We start from the raw sequence: 9,980 nt of genomic DNA, 5'->3' as shown, positions 1-9,980 counted from the left end.
AGGGAAGGTCCCGGGGCTCGGCCGTGCCTTTGTGCCGCTGCCCCGCAGGACACATGTCTGCGGGCACGTACCCTGGTGTTTTTGAGGCGCTTCCCCCCTCCGTGGCTCAAGGATAGAGTTACTTTCGAGTAGGTGCTTGTTTTTCCACAATAGCTGCCTCCCATAATGATCCCTGGGTGGGAACAGGGATTATTTTCTCCCTTCTCCTCCCTCAGCAGTAGAAGAGTTGATTTCTAGTTTATGGCCCCAATGTGTAAGGACCAGTTGGGCTCACGAGTCTGAGATGGGCCAGTGAATGGGCTCTTTGTGTTTATTAGCTTTTCTAAGGGCAGTAACATGGCTTTGTTCTGCTTATTTGGCTTATTAAATGTTTTCTTGCCTGAGCAAAGGCTGAATAGAAATATGTGGTTGAAACTCAGGGTACTATTTCAGGAGGTCGCTTTAGGTCTTGCGTGAGAGAGCAGCCACCCGTGGTGGAGGATCCTCAGGGTTGGTGTTGCATCAGGATCTGAACTCCTCGTGTCAAGATCAGAAAGTTCAGGCATTTTTCCTTTAAGGCAGTGACATCCCTGTCGTAGGGTTCAGGAACCAGACATCAGGCTTTGGAGCAGCACTCCAGCTTTGGGGTCATAGGGCTGAAAGGGGTTGGAGGATTCAGACCTGAGAAGTCCCTGGCTTACAACGTGCATCACAAGTCCTGAGCCTCAGGATGAGTTGAGCCAGCTGGTCAAATCCATTTTCTGGTTCGCTGTGCTTACATTAAAATTAGCTCCTGAGAACAGTTATTACAGCTCTTACTGTTACATTGCCTCCCGTTCCTATGCCTGACTGATAGAAAGTATTTTTGTCAAAGCCATTTTTGGCAAGAACCAGTAAGTTTGTTTATCTTGTGGCAAGCTGAAGTGTTTCTGGATGTGTTTTAATTGTGAATAGTCTGTTTGCTTCGAGTCAGGCTTATGAAATCTGGAGTACAGCGTTTGCTGAATAGCAAAAACTTTCCTGACGAAGCATGTGATTTGCTCTGGTTTTATTGGAGGTGCAATGTACATGTTCAAGCCCAAAGAGCTTTTATCCTTACAGTGACTGGGCTTCTGAAAATGCCTGGAAGAATTGCACTCAGAAGCAGGAAGCTGAAACATATATTTCAAGTAGTCCTACATGAGCTGGTGGAAATCCCAACTTGAAAATGAGTTTACATTTTGCATTTCTGGGAAATACTGTTCATATTAATAGGTCTGCTATTTTTAATTATCCCTATTTTTTGCACCACTAGAAAGATGTTGCACTTCATCATATGGAAGTACATGCTGCCTATTAGAAATTTAAAATACTGATCTGCAAGATTATCCCTTTAATGATGTGATATCCTTTTGGGATGTTCCCGTGGTAATCTGGCAGTCCTCTAGCGGCCTTTACCTGTCAGTGCGTAACCCATACTTATTGTCTCTTTAACTGGAGAGTTAAGGTTGATTAAATAATTGTAAAGGGATATTTTAAATTGGTGATAGCTAAACTTCCCTGGTTCCTCTTGGAAAGCTGTTTTTCTGTAGGGCACTGTGATTCAGAAGAATGAGGAGGCTGAAAGAAGAAATATTTATATTTGCAACCATTGTGTTAAGCTTTGGAAGTTTAGTAGAGGTATAAAACTGTTTTTATGAAAGTATGGTAGGCAGAGAAACTGAAAGCCTCGCTGTACTGAGATGGCTGCAATTTATTGCATGGATTGCTTTATTTAAAACAAAACCTTGAAGGATTTATTCTTTCCTATAGGAATTCCTTGAGAGTCTGGTAGCCATTACTGTGGCTCCCTTTTTTAGTTCCTTCTCCTCTTCCCCTTCTCTGTGCTTTCTCCCCCTTCCTCTGTTGCCTCCCCCCAATCTACATTCCTTTGTGTTAGCAGTGATGATGGCAGTTCTAGTCACCTCCTGTGGTTTGATAGATTATTCCCTTTAGAAACATGGTGTACTTAAAACTTTCCAAACACAATTTTTTCCTCGCTCCTCCACTTTTTTGATGCTGGCTTTGAGTTTTGTTCTAAGAATTTGTCCTCTCTGATTCTGCTTTGAGTTTTCTTGAATACTAGTAAGAAGTCTCGTTAAACCTTTACTGGAAAATAATATTATTTATGCTATGATTTACATTTCTTTTCATGTACATTGATGATCATAATATAAACAGAAATTTTGCATTTTGCCAGCAGTGAGTTTGTCTACTGCAAGCTCACAAGTTTTGTGCTTTCATTTTAGACAAAACTTTGCTTGCCTTTAACTTTCATTTTTATTTCTATAAGGTAAAAGTCTTGGACCATTTTTAGGTTACTAAATTCTCGAGATCTGAGAGTCATGTAGGAATGATCTTGCAGGTAAATGTTCATTTGAACATGTTCATCTTCCTTGTCTTTAGTCTTGCACAATATAAACCAATTTTGAAATCAGGTAGAACATGTAAGCAATTACTTCCACAATGGACAGGATCTGCAACTTTTATTCTAGGTAGTGGAAGTAACATTATCTTACTGGGGAGGGGGTGAAACTACACACAGAAACCTGTGAAGTGCTTTATGTGCACTCCTGAAGGAAAGGGTAATGAGCAGGAGGTAGCCCTGTTCATTAATTCTGGGGAAGAAATTCGTGGCTAGGAAAACAGGTACTTGCAGTCAGTGTATTGTCTGATACTCTTGGTAGATAAGGTTTAATCTCTGCACCCTGTATACCTGCAAGGAAGCAGTTTATGTTGGCAACGTATTTTTTGGTATGTCATAAAGTTTGTTTGGTTTGTCGTAAAGACTTAGCACTGAAGTATTGCAGTCCAGTGATAAAAGAATCTGTATAAAAAATCTTCACATTGTTGGTTTCTCTTAACTCTAAACACTCCATTGGGGGATTGAGACAGTTATATTTCCAGAAAACGGTTTTCTTTAAGGATTTTCTTTGCCCTCAAAAGGAGGTCTATAAAAGGAATGAGGAGGGGCATATTTTTAACTGCTTTCAAGGCTGCTCTGTGGATTTTTCTGTGATGGTCCATCTGGATGTTGTGGTCCTATTGAGTATAGAAAAACATGATACCAAGGTAACTGTCAGCTCTTTAATGCAACCATTTCTACATTTTGTGTTGTTTTGGCTTTTTTTGTTTGGTCAGTTTGGGAAGCACTCACCAACAAGCTGGCAAGAAGCTGCTCAGCTAACTGCTAATGCTTTGCAGTGGGTGTAAATAAGTTCTGAAGGCCATGTTTCTGCTAATTTTTAGGTTGAGGGGAGGAAGTAGGCAGGGCTGTTGCTAAATACATTATCTGGGTTATGGCTCTCAGTTTACTGACAGCACCTTTTTTAAAGCAAGCAGTGGAATATCATGCTTTACATAATATGAAGTGTTTCAATTAGGAAATTTACTGAGCTATAAAAACAAAACTAATACAATTTGCTTTCTGCCATTTGGAGTGGATTGTATTTTAGTGAAATGCTGGCTGTCACGTTTTGCTTGTTGGGTATTAACAGTAAGATCAAGGGTTCTGATTACCTCATGTTAGTATCATTGTTCTGGATTTGGTATGACAACATTAATTTAAGTTCCTGTGAAAATTAAACTGTAAGAAGTACTGGGAAGAATTCTGTCCATGATACATCAAACTGCAGGCCTAGAGCTTTGGACATACAGTGCCAGTGATGGCAACTGCTCTTCAATATGTGTAAGTCTGTCTGCACAGATAGAGCTAAGAGTGTGAAATCAGACAATATTTTGCCTAGAGCTGTCATTAGAAGTGTCATTTGCAAAACTGACGTGGTGTACCAAGACCTACATGTTGTTGTGGGGAAGGCATTTAAGATGGAAGAAAGCTGTTTCTGCATTTGCTGAGCTTTAAAATTGGAACCCAGCTGGTACAGGAAACAGTTGAAGAAATAACTGCTGCACCACTGTCTATACCTTTCGTTTTGTATTTTAGCCTGAGATCTGTGGTGCTGGAAGACAGGATCTGAATTCCTTTATTCCTGAAGAATACTTGTTTCTCCTTAGCACCCCCTCATCCAGCCAAGCCTTGACAACTGGCTTGCTGTTTATTTGTTAATTCTCTTGAGTTTTTTGGGTTTATGTGAGATCACATTTTAAATTTGGCAATTTTTACATTAAAGTTGAGGTGGGTTAACATTAAAAATTAAGGAAAGCCTTTACTGTCCTAATAAGACCTCATACAACAGGACTGTGGCTTCTCTCCTACTGTTGCCTCCCCTTGAGCTATGAATGGGAATAATAGGAACTTCTGTTGGTGTTATATTAACTTTAGGTCCCTAATTTGCATCTCAAATAACATTGTGAACAGCATTAATGCCTTCGGGGGTTTGAGAGGTTTTTTTAATTTGTAGGGTAAATGTATTTTTTAACCTAATTGGCAGTTCAGATGATTATTGCAGCATGTTTAGTTTTTGCTCAGTGCAGTTCGTGTTGATGTCAGTGGCCCTAAATCATTCCTTCAGTGCTGTGCACATGTGTTATGTTTCACCTCCTTAACTGTGGCTTTGGATTTTGTCTTAGTAAAATATTCCTCCATTTCATACAGTTACTGCTGGATATTGTGTGATGTTTTTTTCTTTATTCTGCCCTCCAAAGTTTGTTTATAGTGAAAATTCTTGTTTTAAAGGTACTGTTTCTTTTAACTCCCCCTTCATTCCCAATACAAATGCACTTTTCTGTCTGCCTTCAAGGTTTCTGTTGGTCTGACCTCTTTTGGTTTTAGAGGGATGGCAGTTTATCATACTAAGGAAGGGTGCAAGGGACAAAAGTTGTCATTTGGACCTATCAAACCTTGTTGCCTTCTCAGCTTCCACTGTCCAAAAGTAGCATGCAGAATATAGAAACAGTTAGTTTGGAGCCTCAGGTGTGATGCAGGTTACGAATCACCAGAATTGTGGGAACATGTTTGAGGCAGGATGGGTCTGGATGTGCTGGGGTCTCTCTTGCAGCTCAGCTTTTCTTAGTCTACATATAGATGGCCACTGAGGTTTCAGGGAGTTTTGTGGCATAGTATGAACCTGCTTTGTTTTCATAACACAGGAGACCTTGGACCTATGGACTGTTTGAGGGTGTGGTTTACTTATTTTTAAGTGATGGTCTCTATTTAGATACCTAGGATCTGTTTGTGTGGCTGTATAGTGTTTATAGATGAGCTGACAGAATTGCAAACTGACAGAGTTGCAATCCTAGTTTAAAAAAACGAAAAGCAACCTCTTTGCTCAATTACCTCTGTGATAGGAATAGCAAATAATTCATTCTGTCCCATTTGGAATGGAGGGTAGTGGTGTGTGAGCATGCCTCAAGACTGCTGCTGTGCTTCAGAGCATAATTTGATGCAGTATTTAGTAAGTGAGAAGAGAGAAGGAATGAAAACAGCATTCAAGAACTACTTACTTGAATTGGCTAAAATACAGTATGTATTTCTTCTAGTGGAAAAGAAGCAAGTACCTAGCACTACATCTTTCCATTTCTTAAAAGTGGTGAAATGAAACAGTGAAGCTGAACCTTGATGAATTTGAGAAGTGTGAGTAACCTGGAGACTAAACTGAAATGCTGTTGCCTTCTGTAAGGGGCTACCAGAGGGTAAGACACAGCAGCAGTGTCACTGGTTAATATTCTGCTGGGGCTGGCACAGGTACCAGCATGTCCCAGTGCCAGCCTGTTACTTAGCCTGTTCGCTTCCCAGGGTGCGTGGTAGTCCCCTCCAGCTTGGCTGCATATGTGCTTGCTGACTTCATCTTTTCTTCCTTTAGCACTCCCATCCTGACCAGACCTTTCTGGTTCAATGTTTGGATAAGAAATTGCTGAACTCCTGGAGGGTAAGGTGGGCTGGTGCTGCTCTTTTGTTTTCATGTTTCACAAATCAGAAGGATGCTGTTCAATAAAGCAAACAAGTACCTGGATAAATACTTGCAGTACCAAAACTATTACAGACAAAATACTATCCTTTTTCATCCTCTTTCTTTAATGCTTCTTAGGTGGCCTGTTTGTGCTTGAGTTCTTAAGAGTTAATTCTTCCGTGCTTTAGTGACTTCAGATTTTGCAGTTTAAATGTGAACTTGAAAATGATCTCACACACAGATTCTGTGACTGGTTATAACTAATGCTCTGCTTCTGTTCCCTGTCTGTAAAATCCTGCATATCTTTTTATTTTGGAGTATTATCTTTGCATGCAGCATTTTCCATCCTCAGGAAGTCCTAACCAAGCCTAAGGCAAGGGTTGTAAAAGTAAAAGGTGTGTACATATGTTTGTGTGTCAGTGCCTTGACACCACATCAGTGAAAGCCATTACATCACCGTTCTGGGTTGTTGGCAGGCAAAGCACGCTTGTCTTTCTCCAGTAATCTGCTTCTGGTTGCTCTTGGTCAGAGGAAAGATATAACAGGATACTGCAATATTGCTGAAACTTGCATGCTGCCATGCGAGATAATTGGAGTGGATTTATTTCTCTGTGAAGAAAGCATGAGGCAGGTGTGACTTTTGTATGATAAAACAACTGCACATGCAGATCCTGAAGTTTTAATTTGAAAAATCAGAAATGTAACTTCTGGCTCATTGAAACTAAACAGTGTAGAAGGATAAGCAAAAACATTACAGGGGCTTGAAATTGAGGTAGTCATTAAAAAAAACCCAACAAAAACAGGGCTGCAAAAGGTGTGGACTGGTCGTGAGTCCCCTGCCCCATGCTGGCATTGCACATCTAATGTGATTCATAGCAGAAGCTTGAGAAGCTCTGCATTCTTCTTAGCCCAGTGCTTTGCTGTCCTCAGCATTGCAACTTGTTCTGAATATGGATCCAGACATCTTCCTTACTGCAGGTCAAGCTTATTGGCTAATTCCCAGGCCATGAGGGACAGCTATTCTTTTCCCTGTAGTAAGTAATCTTTTAAAAATACTTGAATTGTTCTTTGCAATGTTCCTGTTTCCTTGTGTGTTTCCCTCCACCCTGCAACCTTGTGATTCTTTTGGCCTAAATAAAACTAGTGTATTCAGGTCTTCCTGAGAGGTCATGTTTTTTCAGCTCTAGTCGTTCTTGTTCTTCTCTCAAGTTAGATCACGTCAGGCTTGGAGTGTGGTACTTAAAGCCTAAGTTTGTAGTACTACAGCTGAGACTTTGCTGTGCTGAGTGAAAAGATGGTTTCCTGTGCCCTGGAACTGATATTTCTGTCTATGCATCCCTATACATTGGGCTTTCTTATATCAGCTTAGAAGACCCAGCCTAGCCCACATCTTTAAGAGCTAGCCTTCCTGCCTCAACCTACCTTTCAGAACTCAGTTGTCCTGCTACTTGCAGAACAGTTTCCCAAGTTATGCAGGATTTTAAGGCTGTCTTGCAGTTCTTTCTGCTTTTCTCCTACTTGTAGCAAGCCTACTCTGCCAGCAGCAGATGATGAGAAACACAGAAATGGAACTGAGCTTGGTTCCTGTTCAGTGTGTACTCTCATGCACCACTGATAACTCTTCTCTGGGTGTGGTTATCCCCCAAGTATTGCATCCACTATAGGGCCTTTGCTTACCTCCCAACAGCAGAAGTCTGTAAACCTTAGGTGGATGATCTCACAGGTTCTCTCCTGTCCCTAAACCCTGTTATTCAGAGTGAATGACCTGCTGTGCACCTCCTTTTTGCTCTTTAGTGCTTGCTAAAGGTGCCTGCCCTCTCTGGAGATTCTATGGAATGTGAGGAATTGGAGACCAGTCACATGAATTTTGGCGTCTTCTGAAGGCAGACGTGAAATAAGGGCAGGCCTAACCTTAAACTAGTGTCCAAACACTTTTATTTTTAAAAGTATATTTTGTTCCTGACTATATTTAAATACATCACACAGCAGCCTAAATCTAGTACCTTGCAAATAATTCTGGGGGTGAGAGTGACTGAAGTCATCGGTGGTTAGGGTTCTTTTAAGCTCTTCATTCTTGAGATGAAATTGCTCTTGTATTGCAAGTTACATGTTGAAAGATAAACTCCACTACTTGGAACAGCTTTTCTTTAGAGTGTTTTTCTTGGATTTGGATTTGTAAGTGTTTGTTTACATCTCTATAGGTGCAATTTTCTCTCTTTGAAATCTTAGTTCTTGTGTCATCTCCCCTGCGAAACTCTATTCACATAATGAATCTTGTGCTGCATAGAAATGGGTTTCTCTGAGCCCTTTTTCTGTTGGGGTTGTTTGACACGGTTCTGTAAGTACTATTTGTTGTTGCTTCTCCAGCACCTCTCCCTCTAAACGTTCAAACTGCTTTCCAGCTCAATCTTTCAGTAATTTCCTTAGACTTGCTCTAATAATTGTCTTAATTATGCCCATGCATATGTAGCAGTTTATTCTCATCACACAGATGTATTTGAGTGTAGTTAAAGTTTTAATGTGCTTGGCTGCAAGCTGGAATAATTAATCATTTAACCATTCTTTCCACTGTGTGCTCTAAGGAGATGGACATCTATCCTTTGAAATCATGCTGTAATGTGAAATTAAGCAGAGGTTTAGAAAGTCTGATAATCACTCTCTAAAGACATTGAACGTTTGTTAGCTAGGATTACCTCAGTGATCATGTCTAACTCAATATGTTGCCAGAAAAGTAAGGCAGTATCACCTGGTGTTGAGAAGTTAAAGGCAATGTGATTGGTGAAATGTATATTGAATGTACTTCAGGATGTTAATATTTGTTTGTAAGTATTACAAACATTATTAAACTGTTATGGAGGAACTGTGTTCAGAAAAGCTCTTTTAAGGTGGATTAATTCTTGGTTGTGGCAGGTTTTCTATATTAAGTGTAATCAAATTTTAGTAATATAACTGGTTGCAAAATGCCATGTAACCTTGAGATTACATTTTATAGGCCTGTTAAATAGAAGTCTTAAACTTTGGATTTAGTTTGGGGGGGACCTTCCCTTAACCCTTTTCTCCCATTTAAGCACAAGCTGATTAAATAAAACCAAATCTGTTTCTGAATTTTAACTAGTTATTGAACTAAATGTTGAACTGAGCCAAACTGAAATGAAGTAAATGCCTGTGGCACCTGCAGACAAGGCTGCAGCTGTCAAAAGCTTGTTTATCACTTTGGTAGTTCTTGGGTCCAGGTGCTCAGCCTGTGACTTCCCCTAATGTAGTGGTTTGTTTCATATCTTCAACAGAAAAGATATTACTGCTCTAAGCAGACTTTAGTGTGCTTAACCTTTGCATGAGTGAAGATGCCAGGAGCCCAGATGTAATTTTAGAGGCTTAATTGAAAGGAAGTTTAGATAAAGTACATTTTTAGTCGCATTGAAAGATCATTTGAGAGACCAAGTTTACAGGTGAGGAGCTGAAAGGACACACTTGAATCTCTTACTGTTGCCACCATCAGATAAATCTTTACTGTTTTGTCCTTCAACTTGGTTGCCAAAACTGATCTAGTCAGAATGCTGTCATCTGGAAAGGTAACTGCCCAAGTGGGAGGACACAGATTTCCCTTCCTAACTCTCATGGCCATAGAATCATAGAATTAAGGGTTGGAATGGACCTTACAGATCATCTAGTCCCAACCACCTGCCCTGGGCAGAGACACCTCCCCACTAGACCAGGTTGCTCAAGGCCTCACCCAACCTGGCCTTGAACACTGCCAGGGTCAGGGCAGCCACAGCCTCCCTGGGCAACCTGTGCCAGTGTCTCACCACCCTTACAGTAAAAAACTTATTCTCATATCTAATCTAAACTTCCCCTCCTTCAATTTTAACTTGTTACCCCTTGTCCTATCATTGCAGTTCCTATCAAAGAGTCCCTCTCTGGCTCCCTTGTAGGCCCTTCAGATACTGAAAAGTTGCTATGATGTCTCCACGCGGTCTTCTCTTCTCCAGGCTGAACAACCCCAACTTCCTCAGGCTGTCTTCATAGGGGAGCTACTCTAGTCCTCTCTTGCACTGTTGCTGTTTGTGGATGTTATGTGCTGAACTTGCTAGCCAAGTGATGTACTTGCTGCCATTTAAAGCTGCTAAATTTCTG

The sequence above is a fragment of the Acanthisitta chloris genome, unplaced genomic scaffold (genome assembly GCF_000695815.1).
Source record: "Acanthisitta chloris isolate BGI_N310 unplaced genomic scaffold, ASM69581v1 scaffold15381, whole genome shotgun sequence".
Lineage (NCBI taxonomy): Eukaryota > Metazoa > Chordata > Aves > Passeriformes > Acanthisittidae > Acanthisitta > Acanthisitta chloris.
This window is presented reverse-complemented; position numbering follows the sequence as displayed.